General features: G+C 52.5%; 1 pseudogene across 1 annotated transcript in view; it reads left to right on the top strand.

The window, feature by feature from the left end:
- The window catches only part of LOC147020348 (uncharacterized), a 118,707-nt pseudogene that overhangs the window by 89,611 nt on the left and 15,022 nt on the right, over nucleotides 1–14,074 (top strand). The gene's annotated exons all lie outside the window — the stretch shown is intronic.

The following is a 14,074-nucleotide window of genomic DNA, read 5'->3' as shown; positions in this document are numbered from 1 at the left end:
ACGGTCCTCAAATGGGACGGTGATGACCGTGATGGCTATGATGGTTTTCAGAAAAAAAAAGGGCGTGCCCACTTTCCAGCGATCATAGAAGGAAGCAATAATGTGTGATATGACCAGGATCAAACAGTTTTACAACTTCATTACCCCTTGTACAATCAATTTTTTTTTATCTCAAAAGCAAGATATTGAATGTTTGGAGTTGACAAATTTATAGAATACTTACCCAGTGATGATGTTCGCTGTCAAAATTAGACAAAATCAAACGATTTGTTGGAAAGATGAGTAGACTTCACGGATTAAATATGGCAGGTGTTCAACACTTGTACAGGTCTCGGCAGATAGTTCCAAGAGCGTGCACATCCGGCGCCCAGTCAAAAAAATGTGACGGAGATGACAAATTTTATTGGACGGGGTCATATACTGTATTTATTTCAGGAATGTCCATTGTATCCCTTCAAATCACTTTTTAGACAATTTGCTCCATTGGATGTGGTCACAAATATCCATACACAAGTCTTCAAGCAGATTTATTACTCATAGATAAAGGCCCTGTCACACCTTGACGATTTAGCCAGCGTATGCCGATTTATGAAAAATTTGTCTAAAACGCTGGTACACGTCAAATACGTTATGGGTACGTTTTGTATACGTTAAGAGCACACTGAAAAACACTGCCATACGTCATAGTACGCTGGCTTCAAACGTTGTACTTTTGGGTTTTCCTCAAATTTTTTCATGCTTGAAATTTTACGACGTATGCCGTCGTATGACTCACACGTTCCGCTACGCTGGCCAGAAGTTGTAGGCACGTTATGCAATCGTTGACACACATCGACACACATTACTTGTAAGTTACTCATAAGTTGAAACACGTCGAGGTAATGTTTAGCGTTCCCGAAACTTATTTCTAACCTATGAGTAACGTTTTGTAAGCACGCTACAGGAACGTTGTTCACACTTTGCAACACGTTACTTGGAAGTACTACTACTACTACTACCAACATCGACATCACGAAATTCTCTCGAACTACTACTACTACTACCAACATTGACATCACTCAATTCTCTCGAACTACTACTACTACTACTACTAATACTACTACTAATAACATCGACATCACTAAATTCTCTCGAACTACTACTACTACTACTAACGTCGACATCACTAAATTCTGTCGAACTACTACTGCTTCTGCAACTGACATTGACATCTACTCAACATGGAGTCTGGAACACTGACGGGTTCCTCCTGTGAAGCCCATTTGTATATACCAATTCCCCTAAATGCTGCCAATACGCCATTATACAGTAGCTTTAAGTTAGAAACACGTTCAGCAAGTTCTGTGGTCGTCCGGAAGACGTCAATCTAATTCGTATACATACGCCAATGTGCGTTTGAGATACGTTACACATAGGTTCAAAGCACGCTACACATAGGTTCAAAGCATGCTACTAATAGGTTCAAAGCACGTTACTCGTAGGTTAAAAATTAAGTTTTGGGTATGCTAAACATTACCTCGACGTGTTTCGACTTATGAGTAACTTACAAGTAACGTGTGGCCGACGTGTGTAAACGATCGTGGAGCGTGCCGAGAACTTATGCCAGCGTATGCGGAACTTGTGAGCCATACGTCGAGTACGTCGTAAAATTTTCAGCATGCTTGAAATTTCACGATGTACTAGACGTACCACGGAATATGCCAGCGTACTTCATTGTTTTTCAGTGTGCTCCTAACGTATACACAACTTCCCCATACCGTATTCGACGTGTCCCAGCGTTTTAGACACATTTTTCATAGGTCGGCATACGCTGGCTAAATCGTCAAGGTGTGACTGCGATGTTGACACTTCCAATTTTCAGGCGGTTATGATTTAAATCTGTGTGCGGCAGGTTTTTAATAGAGAACGCCACGAGTTCGTCGGCGATACGTGCAGCGCGCTATGACTAAGTTAAACTATCGTTGGGCACAGGTTGTGAATGCCGACAACAAGCTAAGCATTCGTTGGTATGTTATCTTTAACACAACGAAACGTTCTGTGCCCGTTACTAATACGTTATGCATACGACCAACACGTTATGAATACGACCAAAATTTTTTTTTTAAAACCTCAAAACTTCAGCATATGCCAACGTTTTACGTGCATTTTTATTCGTTGCCATTCCTGGCTAAAACGTCTAGGTGTGACAGGGCCCTAATCTGTGAGACGGATCTTGTTCAGTTGCACCTCATGACCAGATGATTCAGTTTGATGTGAGTGTCCATTCGAAAAATTCTGAATCATTAAGAAGTCTGTATTTGTCCAACAACAAGCCATATATAGTCATCTGCTGCACCCGTGCTTGGTCAGACATGCAAGCAAACGTCTCTGTTTCCCACCCTCTCAGTATGCACATCGTTCAGCAAGCAGCAAGCAGTCTGGGAGACTGTCTCGTTGAAAGGAAGCATCTCAAGGATGCAGAATGTGTCAGGAAGTGACTTCCTGCAGCAGCTTATACCCAGTGTCACTCCACCAATTTGAACACAAAGGCCAGCACACTGAAAGCTTCAAGAAGTCACTCACCAAGCTTTGGAATGATTCAAACGAGTTCGTAAAGTGTTGAGATGACATCTTGGAGGTCAGCGACGGCTGCACAAATGTCTGAATCATCTTGGTTCATGAACAGGTAGACAATAACGAAAGCATCAGTTGAGATTTGGAGATACTCCTTGAATAAAAAAAAAACTCCAACTCTTTCCCATTTCAAGATCTAAAATAGTTATTCCAGACATGGAAAATGATAGCCTCACAACATTCCAGAATTCCTTTTTGTTTGTTTTTTTGTTAAATAAAGAACAGCCTGAAGTTTCATTCAGCAAAACGTACACCTTGTGTGTATCTGGGACAATTCTATGCTCCGCTCACTTCTGCTCCAAGGTCACTTTATCTTGTATTCTTTTTTCAAAGATGTACACTACTGTACATCTTATTACCCTCGCCAGAGGAGATGGTATTGCATTTGGTTTTGTTTGTTTGTTACTTGCAAAACTGAAGATTTACAAGCTGTATGTATTGGTTTGTCTGGTCTGTATGTGTGTCAATCGCCTCCAGGGTGCAATTCTCAAGCAATCTTCACGAAACAACCACCTGGTAGAGCTAGTCAATCGATAGAAGACTATCGGGGTCAAAAGGTCAAGGTCACAGAAAATCATCAATTTTCATCCAATCGACTTAAAATTTGATTCACCAAAATAGAAGCCTACTGTTTTTGATTCCAAGGAGCAATGTCTCAGCGACTGATTTCACAAGTACCAGTCGATGGCGCTTGTTTGTTCGTCTGTTTGTCTGTCTGTCTGCACAGAATGAGAGTATGTCTACTCATTATGTATCATTGAAATGTGATTACATCAATTAATTACGTGCCATTGGAGCACGAGTCTGTCTATTAATTACGTGCCATTGGAGCATGAGTATGTAATAATTACGTACCATTGAAAGATGACGAAGTCTATTAATTGGATACTATTGGAACGTAAGTTAGCCTGGTGTTGGCTTGCTGGTTCGGGTGGCTGGCTTGGGATCTTAGGGTCCTGAGTTTGAGCCCTGTAGGCTGTTCAATTAACACCATGTGGGGTTGATTCAGCCTGTTATCTTTCTGAGGTCGGCGAAATGAGTACCAGTGCACATAGGGGCACAGCATCAGTGGCACAGTTGTGCCCCAACAAAATGATAGCGACTTGGCAGCCAAGCTGCCATACGCAAGAAGAAGAAAGGAATGCAAGTATGAGTATTCAATACATACTGTTGTGGTTACCAAATTCGCAAACCACCATTCAGGTCCCTTAGGTGAGGTATCTCGGTAAGTACATGTGTAGTTAGGCCCAAACCCGTTGTCTAGTGGGAATACATGTCATATATGCGTGCTGCGACTCTTCAGGATAGCCGTTTTTCTTTTGCTATCTTTATTTTGGACCAACCGCCATGATTACCACCACAACCACAACATCAACCACCAACCACAACGCCGCTTCACCACAACCGCCACGACCTTCACGTCACACCTCGCAACCGTAGCATCGCCACCGTTCTTGCCCCGCTGTGGGTACCGGTGTTGGACTCGTGCAGGGCGCGCGTCGAACAGCGTGTACAAAATCACGGATTTTGTGCTTCAAAAACGGATCAAAAACGACACACGCCCACTTTTTGCCGTCCAATCGGTGAGCGAGGGGCGAATTGGCCCCGCCCCCAGGGCGATCGATATATGCAAATTTATGGATCAAAAAGCCTTCACGCCCACTTTTTCTCGGGCCAATGGGGAGCGAGGTGAAAGGTCGAAGGGAGGGGGTCAAAGATGAGAGGGCGAAGTTACGGGGCGGATAAAAGGACCGTGTTCGTCAGTCAGAGAGACGAGGAGAGAGGGAGAAGTAGAGGAGAGGCGAGAGGCGAGAGGCGAGAGGCGAGAGGCGAGAGGCGAGAGGCGAGAGGCGAGAGGCGGAGAGGCGGAGAGTCAGGAGAGTCAGGAGAGTCCAGTGGGTAAGAGAGTCCAGTGGCAGAGGAGAGTCGAGAGGCGGAGAGTAGGAGAGTAGGAGAGTCGGAAACAGAGAGTCAAGACTTCGCGGGCGGTGGAGCTGCTCGTCGTGTGCGGAACGGAGGGGACGGAGCTGTGGAAAGGCGGCGACACCAGACGAGGGGGTGCTCGCGTCGTGCAGGAAGCTGCACCCGAGGGAGGCCGACAGCGCGACCTGGCCGAGGTGGAGACGCTCGTCGCGGGATAATAAAGATCCTCTATACCCCGAGCATCAGCTACCCCCTCCTGTTTCCCCCCGCGCTGAGATAGTGCGACCAAGGGGGCCCCTTTCCCATCCCCTGCCTGACACTGTCCGCGAGGCCCGCGGGTTGCGGCGCCATCGCCGCTCCGCGTCTCATCACCAGACGGGTAGGCGCGACCCGGTCTCGGCCTCAGGCCCGCCTCATCCTTGAGGGTATTCTTTCCTTGGTTTTGGGTATGTGTTGTCGGCGCCGTCTGTGAAGTAGAATTGTATAAGTGTTGCCGTGTGCTCGGTAGTCGGTATTAGCTCTGCATTGTGTTTTCGCTTTTATATTTGCTTTTTGTGTAAATTGCATTGTGTCTTTTCTGTGTGCTTTTGGTGGAATTGAATGTGTGCTTCCCGTGTGCCGCGAATAAATGTGCTTTGTGTTGAACCGTTTCCCGCTTCGCTTCGTCATTTCTCCCATTGAATCCTCATCTTGCTTCACGTAAAGGGTTGGTAGTGGGCTGAATACGCCCGATAATTAATCAAACCGTCGAGGTCGACGATAACACCGCTCGGTTATTCTGATAGTACGGAACGGGTCGCTTAAGTGGCCCGTGTCCGAAGTCGACCTGCGGCGAGGTGCGATCGCCCGGTCTACCCTCCGCGTGGGTACTTAGGTAGGTCGAATTTGGCGAGCAACCCTATCCCACGCGGGGGCTGATTGGCTCGATCGCGGTGAGACCGAAAGGTCCACCCGTGACTGGTTCCCAGCGTTAGTCCGAGAGGGTCACGACTGGATTGTCCGTCCGGTGGGCGACGTGCCGCGATTCGAGTTACGTGGCCGTCAGCACGCCGGCGGGCGCGAAATCCGCAACACTGGTGTCAGGTCGTGCGATACAAATTCATCGCCCTCCTCGCGGCACTGGTATCGGAGAACAGGAAAACGGGCTCTCCTGTCTCCGGCTAAATTCACGGGAATCGGTCCAGGGGTGAGAGAAGCGACCCCCGATTCCCTCCAAATTACGAGCGAGCGAAATTAACCCTTTAAGAGAAGCAAGATGGCGTCTCAAGGCGAGCGGGAGCCGGGGGTATTAGAAATGTATATGTGTAGTAATGTAGAATCCATGGTCCAGGATGGAATCCCCGAGCAGGAAATGTTGATTGTGCAGGAACACGGACTCGCCCAACTGAACCCAGGGCCCGAGGTGGGTGCGGCAGCGGCCGCGGTGTGTGACACCTCCCCCCCCTCTCCACCAAGACCCTTCCCCAACCCCTGCCGAAACGGCTCACTCAAGCGCACCCGACATGGCCCAGCTATGCGCCATGCTGGCGGCAATGACAAATGAAATGAAAAACGAAATGAAAGGCATGAACAAACAAATGATCGAAAAAATGGATGCGAATATGAAAAACGAAATGAAAGACATGAACAAGCAAATGAATGAAGTGAAAACGACGATGGATGCGAATACACAGCAAATGAGAAAAGAAATGAAAGAGCTACGGGGTGAGACGCAGAACATGGGCCGATGCCTGCAGGCGGGCATGAAGGCCGTGACCAGGGAGCTGGGAATGGCGACTCCACGTGTGGGAGCAAACGAGCTGGAAGGGGGTGCAACGGCTGACAGGCCCGCGGTGGAGGCGGGTAAAAAAATAATTCGGGGGGCGTGTTGGGCGAGGGTCGTGACAGAGGAATCGACGGTGACCGAAAGGGAAAAATTAAATGGGGAGACCAAAACGTGTGAGACGAGACACGAGGTGACGACAAAGGAAATAATAATAGTTGAGACAAGGGAGGTAAAGGGTGAAGATTTGGCAGTGACGGTAGCCGGGAAGGGAACGATAGAGGAGAGACTGCACGGTGAGGACGGGGTAAGTGACGCGCACACACACACGGAGGTAGTGGAGGACAATGGGGGTGAGCTGGCGGACTGGGTAGAGACCCAGTGCGAGCACCTGGATGGCCTCCTCCAGGAACGAGGGGAGGGAGTATGCCCCCTTGAGGTGAGTCACGACCAGGTGAGTTCGGTCGTGCTTTGCGAGGTTGAGGGGAGGAGTGCTGTGGACGGGTGCACGGAGAGCTTGGGGGGTATAGAGGCCCCGGAGACCCTTGTGGGGACACAAATCCCCAGTGTGGTTGTCCCTGTGTGTGTGGTGCAAGGTGTGAGTGCGTCCCCGTGTGTGGAAGCGACCCCGTGTGTGAGTGGTGAGGTGGCGATTGTGCCAGAGTACGTGCTTCCCAGCACGCCGTGTGTGGAAGAGGCCGTGTGTGTGAGTGAAACGGCCAGTATGAGTGAGGAACCGCGGGTGAGTGCCCCCGCGTGTGTGGATGAGGCACGGAGTGTGGATGAGACACCGCGGTTGAGTGCCCCCGCGTGTGTGGATGAGGCACCGCGGTTAAGTTCCCCCGCGTGTATGAGTGAGGCACGGTGTGTGGATGAGGCACAGCGGTTGAGTGCCCCCGCGTGTGTGAGTAGTATGGTTTGTGTGAGTAGTGAGGCACGCGTGAGTGAACGGCCGTGTGCAAGGTCGCTGTGTGCAAGGGAGACCGTGTGTGTGAGAGAGCGGTATGTGAGGGAGATGTCGGTTGGCATGCGGGAGCACGCAGCCGCGTCTCCCGGTGTGAGTTTAATGGTGTGGACTGTGTGCGTCGTGACACGCAGGTATGCGTGTGTGGAATGGAGACGGAGACGGCGACATGTGAAGAAAGAAAGCCGAGTAGCGGCTGTAGTTGTTTCGGGGACCGTGCCGGGTTCACCCAGCAGTGAGCACGCGGTTCGTGCTGTGCAACGCACGAGACCGCCACGTGCTCGCTTGCGAGAGTGAAGTCCCGGTCCGGAAACGCACGCGGTGGATTTGCCGATCCCGCGGACGGACAAAGTTTAGGCAGATAAATGGATTTGGACTGGACGGGTTCTCCACGCGATCGTGTGTGTTAAGCTCCAACGGGCAAAGCACATGTGTTCGCGTGGGGAACCCCTCGAGACGTGGGGCTTGTTTTTTTTTTCTGCGCACGGTGACGTCATGGCTGCACGTGGGGTTGGAATCCAGCAGGAGGGGTATCTCTGCCGGATGGCACCGTCCAAGGAGGGACGAGGAACACGTGCAGCTGCATGACGTCACGGGCAGGTGTAAAGGGCGCGAGCTCTGAGTTGCCGCGCAGGTGCTGCGCATGGAAAAAAAAAAAAAAGGAAAAAGCAAGCCTCACTTTCGGGTGCACAGGATTCCTGGGCAAGGGGTGAAAGACCCCCTTACTAGGGCACAGGATGGAAACTAGTTAGGGGGAAGGGTTAGCTTAGTTAGACCGACTTCATGGGGCAGGGGGTAAGTCCTCATGGAGTCCGTGGAATGGATTAGTTAGAGGGATTTAGTGAGCTTTAGGTTGGGAAATAAAATGATTCATTCGGAGACAGTGACAGACTTGTGGATGTGTAGCGGGGACGTAGCTGAGCTACGTAGTGTTAAAAGGAACGTGCTAATAGTTTAAGGGACGACGTGGGAGCACGAGTTAGTTAGGGGAGGTAGTTAGAAGGATGGCAGAGTTCAGTGGTGTGTGTGTTGAAGAGTTGGTGAGTTGTGAGTTGAGTACTTGTTGAGTGAGTGAGGCCAGCGGGTCTGTGTGAGTGGAGTGAATGGGGAATGCATGGTGCGATGAGTGATTGGGGGGAGGAGTGACTCCCGCCCAAGGGACCCCGGGGTCAGAGTAAAGTGAGTTAGCTGGGTTAGTCAAATTGAAAAATGGAGGTCGTTTTGCTGTTGGTGGGAAAGTAGGCTCGAGACCCATTTGGAGGGGTGCAGGAGCCCTGTTGACGGGTTGGGAGCGTGGCTGCGAAAGGTGAGTATCGCTGAGTGGGTACCCCGGGCACCAGGCTAGTCGGCCGTGGTAGGCCAAGGGCCCATGGGGGGCCGGGATAGCGTAGTGGGCACGGGTGCGCCTGCTTGGTGCGGGGGCCCGGGGCGCCATTAGCCGCGTGGGCAGTGTTGTGGGCACGGGTGACCCTCGGAAAGGGGCCCGGGAGGCCGGCCTGCCACGTGTGCGTTTCAGGGGAGGTGCCATGGGGGCACTCCCGGTGTTAGGGAGCTGGTAGGCTCGGAGGCAGTGTAGTGCCCGGGGGTGCCATAGCGGGAGATTCGGCAGAGGGTCATGCCTGCCAAAGGGAGCCACGTGTCCCAGCCAGGAGACCGTGTGAGGGCACGGAGAGAAAATTGGGGGGCGAGGCCCGAAATTGTGAGGACACCAACACAGGCGACGGGAATCTGGGTTGTTAGAACCAATAGTTTAAGCGAGAGGCGCTTGTTGAAAGCCCCGGGGTAGTTTAAGAGTTAATGGTTAGGGTAGATTAGGAAGTGTACCCCTCCGCACCATCCATCCCCTCGCTGTCGTTGTGGGCCGCTGGACCCACTTTGGTTATAGATCGCCGAACTCTGGGGAGGCCATTCTGAGGCTTGAGTTGGGCCTCGACACAGGACGTTAGCTCTCCCTTGTTCCCCTCCGGGAAGGGAACGTAGGGGTTGGGAGTAGGCTAGGTGACAGGATAGGTGAGCCGAACAAAGACGATAAAGGGGTTTAGGGGACGATTTATAGAGGGGAAGTAAAAATAAAAACAACAAAAAAATAAGTTGGGGCTAAATTGGGGTTTGACAAATTAAGGGAGTGGGTATGTACAGTGACAGGCAAAGGCGATAGGTTGGGAGGGAGACAGGTAGGTAGGTCCGAGCCCGCCTTCCAAGTGGCCAGCACCACCGCACTCCCTCCACCAACCTCCACTGAACGGCAAGAGCTGGCCAACTTCATCGGCTGGCCGTGTTTTGCTTCAAGGCGGAGGCCGGCCAAGTTCATCTGCAGCTGCTGTGCTGCAAGGCCTGTGCCGGCTGGATCGTCTGCAGCTGCTGTGCTGCAAGGCCTGTGCCGGCCAGTTCATCTGCTGGCTGTTTTTCTTCAAGGCCCGTGCCGGCCAGTTCATCTGCCGGCTGTGTTTGCCTGCAGCGGCCTTCTTCTGCGGGCTGTGTTTGCCTGCTCACCTTTGCCATGCCATGCCCACTGCCCACGTTCACCAGCCCCGTTCAATTTTTGCTTTGCCCCCCCTGTTCATTTCCATGTGCGCCAGGATCAAGGCAACGGTTTGCAAGCTGCGAGAACTGCCCTGTTGGCAGCTACAACACGGGCCTGCAGTGGCGGCCCATGCACCGTGTTTGTGTTCATGCATCCATTCGTTGTGCTCATTGCGTGTGCCACTTGAGCTGGCACGGAGACTGCGTTTGTGCAGCCCATGCACCGTTGTGGTTCACTGCGTTCAGTTCAAAAAGGAAGGCCTTGGACTGCGTGTGAGCAGCCAGCCACGTTCCCTGTCACCTGCATTGTTTTGAGCCAGAGACTGCATGTGGGCAGCCTGGCTCCCTGCTAACTGCTTTCTTTTTGCAGAGTTCAGTGATCCTGGGCCATGGTTTAGTGTAAAATTTGTAAGTTAAGGTTAAGATGTACTGTACATATGAGTGCGCCCCCGGCATGTCTGTCTAGCGCCGGCAATTTTATTTAAGTCGTCCGTGTGAGTGAGTTTGTTTAGGTAGTTACGCAGCCCTCAGGTTATTTATTTTGGGGACACGAATACCATGAATTTCGCACTCAGGGATCCGTAGGTAAAATGTACTAGGGGAAAACTACACTTGATGGCACACGAAAAATTTGACGACTCGGGACGAGTCTGTAAAAAGGGGAGGGGGTAGTGTTGTGGTTACCAAATTCGCAAACCACCATTCAGGTCCCTTAGGTGAGGTATCTCGGTAAGTGCATGTGTAGTTAGGCCCAAACCCGTTGTCTAGTGGGAATACATGTCATTTATGCGTGCTGCGACACTTCAGGATAGCCGTTTTTCTTTTACTATCTTTAATTTGGACCAACCGCCATGATTACCACCACAATCACAACATCAACCACCAACCACGGCGCCTCTTCACCACAACCGCCACGACCTTCCCGTCACACCTCGCAACCGTAGCATCGCCACCGTTCTTGCCCCGCTGTGGGTACCGGTGTTGGACTCGTGCAGGGCGCGCGTCGAACAGCGTGTACAAAATCACGGATTTTGTGCTTCAAAAACGGATCAAAAACGACACACGCCCACTTTTTGCCGTCCAATCGGTGAGCGAGGGCGGGTGGCCCCCGCCCCGAGGGCGATCGATATATGCAAATTTAAGGATCAAAAAGCCTTCACCCCCACTTTTTCTCGGGCCAATGGGGAGCGAGGTGAAAGGTCAAAGGGAGGGGGTCAAAGGCGAAGCTACGGGGGGATAAAAGGACCGTGTTCGTCAGTCAGGGGACGAAGAAGAGAAGAGAAGAGCAGAGTCGGAGAGTCCAGAGGCGGAGAGTAGGAGAGTAGGAGAGTAGGAGAGTCGGAAACAGAGAGTCAAGACTTCGCGGGCGGTGGAGCTGCTCGTCGTGTGCGTTGGAGTCGGAACGGAGGGGACGGAGCTGTGGAAAGGCGGCGACACCAGACGAGGGGGTGCTCGCGTCGTGCAGGAAGCTGCACCCGAGGGAGGCCGACAGCGCGACCTGGCCGAGGTGGAGACGCTCGTCGCGGGATAATAAAGATCCTCTATACCCCGAGCATCAGCAACCCCCTCCTGTTTCCCCCCGCGCTGAGATAGTGCGACCAAGGGGGCCCCTTTCCCACCCCCTACCAGACACTGCCCGCGAGGCCCGCGGGGTTGGGGCGCCATCGCCGCTCCGCGTCTCATCGCCAGACGGGTAGGCCGACCCGGTCTCGGCCTCAGGCCCGCCTCATCCTTGAGGGTATTTCTTTTCCTTGGTTTTGGGTATGTGTTGTCGGCGCCGTCTGTGAAGTAGAATTGTATAAGTGTTGCCGTGTGCTCGGTAGTCAGTATTAGCTCTGCATTGTGTTTTCGCTTTTATATTTGCTTTTTGTGTAAATTGCATTGTGCCTTTTCTGTGTGCTTTTGGTGGAATTGAATGTGTGCTTCCCGTGTGCCGCGAATAAATGTGCTTTGTGTTGAACCGTTTCCCGCTTCGCTTCGTCATTTCTCCCATTGAATCCTCATCTTGCTTCACGTAAAGGGTTGGTAGTGGGCTGAATACGCCCGATAATTAATCGAACCGTCGAGGTCGACGATAACACCGCTCGGTTATTCTGATAGTACGGAACGGGTCGCTTAAGTGGCCCGTGTCCGAAGTCGACCTGCGGCGAGGTGCGATCGCCCGGTCTACCCTCCGCGTGGGTACTTAGGTAGGTCGAATTCGGCGAGCAACCCTATCCCACGCGGGGGCTGATTGGCTCGATCGCTGTGAGACCGAAAGGTCCACCCGTGACTGGTTCCCGGCGTTAGTCCGAGAGGGTCACGACTGGATTGTCCGTCCGGTGGGCGACGTGCCGCGATTCGAGTTACGTGGCCGTTAGCACGCCGGCGGGCGCGAAATCCGCAACACCAGTGTTGTGGTTACCAAATTCGCAAACCACCATTCAGGTCCCTTAGGTGAGGTATCTCGGTAAGTGCATGTGTAGTTAGGCCCAAACCCGTTGTCTAGTGGGAATACATGTCATTTATGCGTGCTGCGACTCTTCAGGATAGCCGTTTTTCTTTTACTATCTTTAATTTGGACCAACCGCCATGATTACCACCACAATCACAACATCAACCACCAACCACGGCGCCGCTTCACCACAACCGCCACGACCTTCCCGTCACACCTCGCAACCGTAGCATCGCCACCGTTCTTGCCCCGCTGTGGGTACCGGTGTTGGACTCGTGCAGGGCGCGCGTCGAACAGCGTGTACAAAATCACGGATTTTGTGCTTCAAAAACGGATCAAAAACGACACACGCCCACTTTTTGCCGTCCAATCGGTGAGCGAGGGGCGAATTGGCCCCGCCCCCAGGGCGATCGATATATGCAAATTTAAGGATCAAAAAGCCTTCACCCCCACTTTTTCTCGGGCCAATGGGGAGCGAGGTGAAAGGTCAAAGGGAGGGGGTCAAAGGCGAAGCTACGGGGGGATAAAAGGACCGTGTTCGTCAGTCAGGGGACGAAGAAGAGAAGAGAAGAGCAGAGTCGGAGAGTCCAGAAGCGGTGAGTGTGTTGAAGAGTTGGTGAGTGAAGTGGAAGCATGTGCTTTGTGAGTGAGTGAGGCCAGCGGGTCTGTGTGTATGGAGTGAATGGGGAATGCATGGTGCGATGAGTGATTGGGGGGAGGAGTGACTCCCGCCCAAGGGACCCCGGGGTCAGAGTAAAGTGAGTTAGCTGGGTTAGTCAAATTGAAAAATGGAGGTCGTTTTGTTGTTGGTGGGAAAGTAGGATCGAGACCCATTTGGAGGGGTGCAGGAGCCCTGTTGACGGGCTTGGGAGCGTGGCTGCGAAAGGTGAGTATCGCTGAGTGGGTACCCCGGGCACCAGGCTAGTCGGCCGCGGTAGGCCATGGGCCCATGGGGGGCCGGGATAGAGTAGTGGGCACGGGTGCGCCTGCTTGGTGCAGGGGCCCGGGGCGCCATTAGCCGCGTGGGCAGTGTTGTGGGCACGGGTGACCCTCGGAAAGGGGCCCGGGAGGCCGGCCTGCCACGTGTGCGTTTCAGGGGAGGTGCCATGGGGGGCACTCCCCGGTGTTAGGGAGCTGGTAGGCTCGGAGGCAGTGTAGTGCCGGGGGTGCCATAGCGGGAGAATCGGCAGAGGGTCGTGCCTGCCAAAGGGAGCCACGTGTCCCAGCCAGGAGACCGTGTGAGGGCACGGAGAGAAAATTGGGGGGCGAGGCCCGAAATTGTGAGGACACCAACACAGGCGACGGGAATCTGGGTTGTTAGAACCAATACTTTAAGCGAGAGGCGCTTGTTGAAAGCCCCGGGGTAGTTTAACAGTTAAATGGATAGGGTAGATTCGGAAGTGTACCCCTCCGCACCATCCATCCCCTCGCTGTCGTTGTGGGCCGCTGGACCCACTTTGGTTATAGATCGCCGAACTCTGGGGAGGCCATTCTGAGGCTTCGTTGGGCCTCGACACAGGACGTTAGCTCTCCCTTGTTCCCCTCCGGGAAGGGAACGTAGGGGTTGGGAGTAGGCTAGGTGACAGGATAGGTTAGCCGAACAAGGACGATAAAGGGGGTTAGGGGACGATTTATAGTGGGGAAGTAAAAATAAAAACGACAAAAAAAAATAAGTTGGGGCTAAATTGGGGTTTGACAAATTAAGGGAGTGGGTATGTACAGTGACAGGCAAAGGCGATAGGTGGGAGGGAGACAGGTAGGTAGGTCCGAGCCCGCCTTCCAAGTGGCCAGCACCACCGCACTCCCTCCACCAACCTCCACTGAACGGCAAAGGCTGGCCAGCTTCATCGGCTGG

This window comes from Eptatretus burgeri, chromosome 9 (assembly GCF_056783735.1).
Source record: "Eptatretus burgeri isolate ZD-2024b chromosome 9, Ebu_testis_v1, whole genome shotgun sequence".
Taxonomy (NCBI): Eukaryota; Metazoa; Chordata; class Myxini; order Myxiniformes; family Myxinidae; genus Eptatretus; species Eptatretus burgeri.
This window is presented reverse-complemented; position numbering and strand designations above follow the sequence as displayed.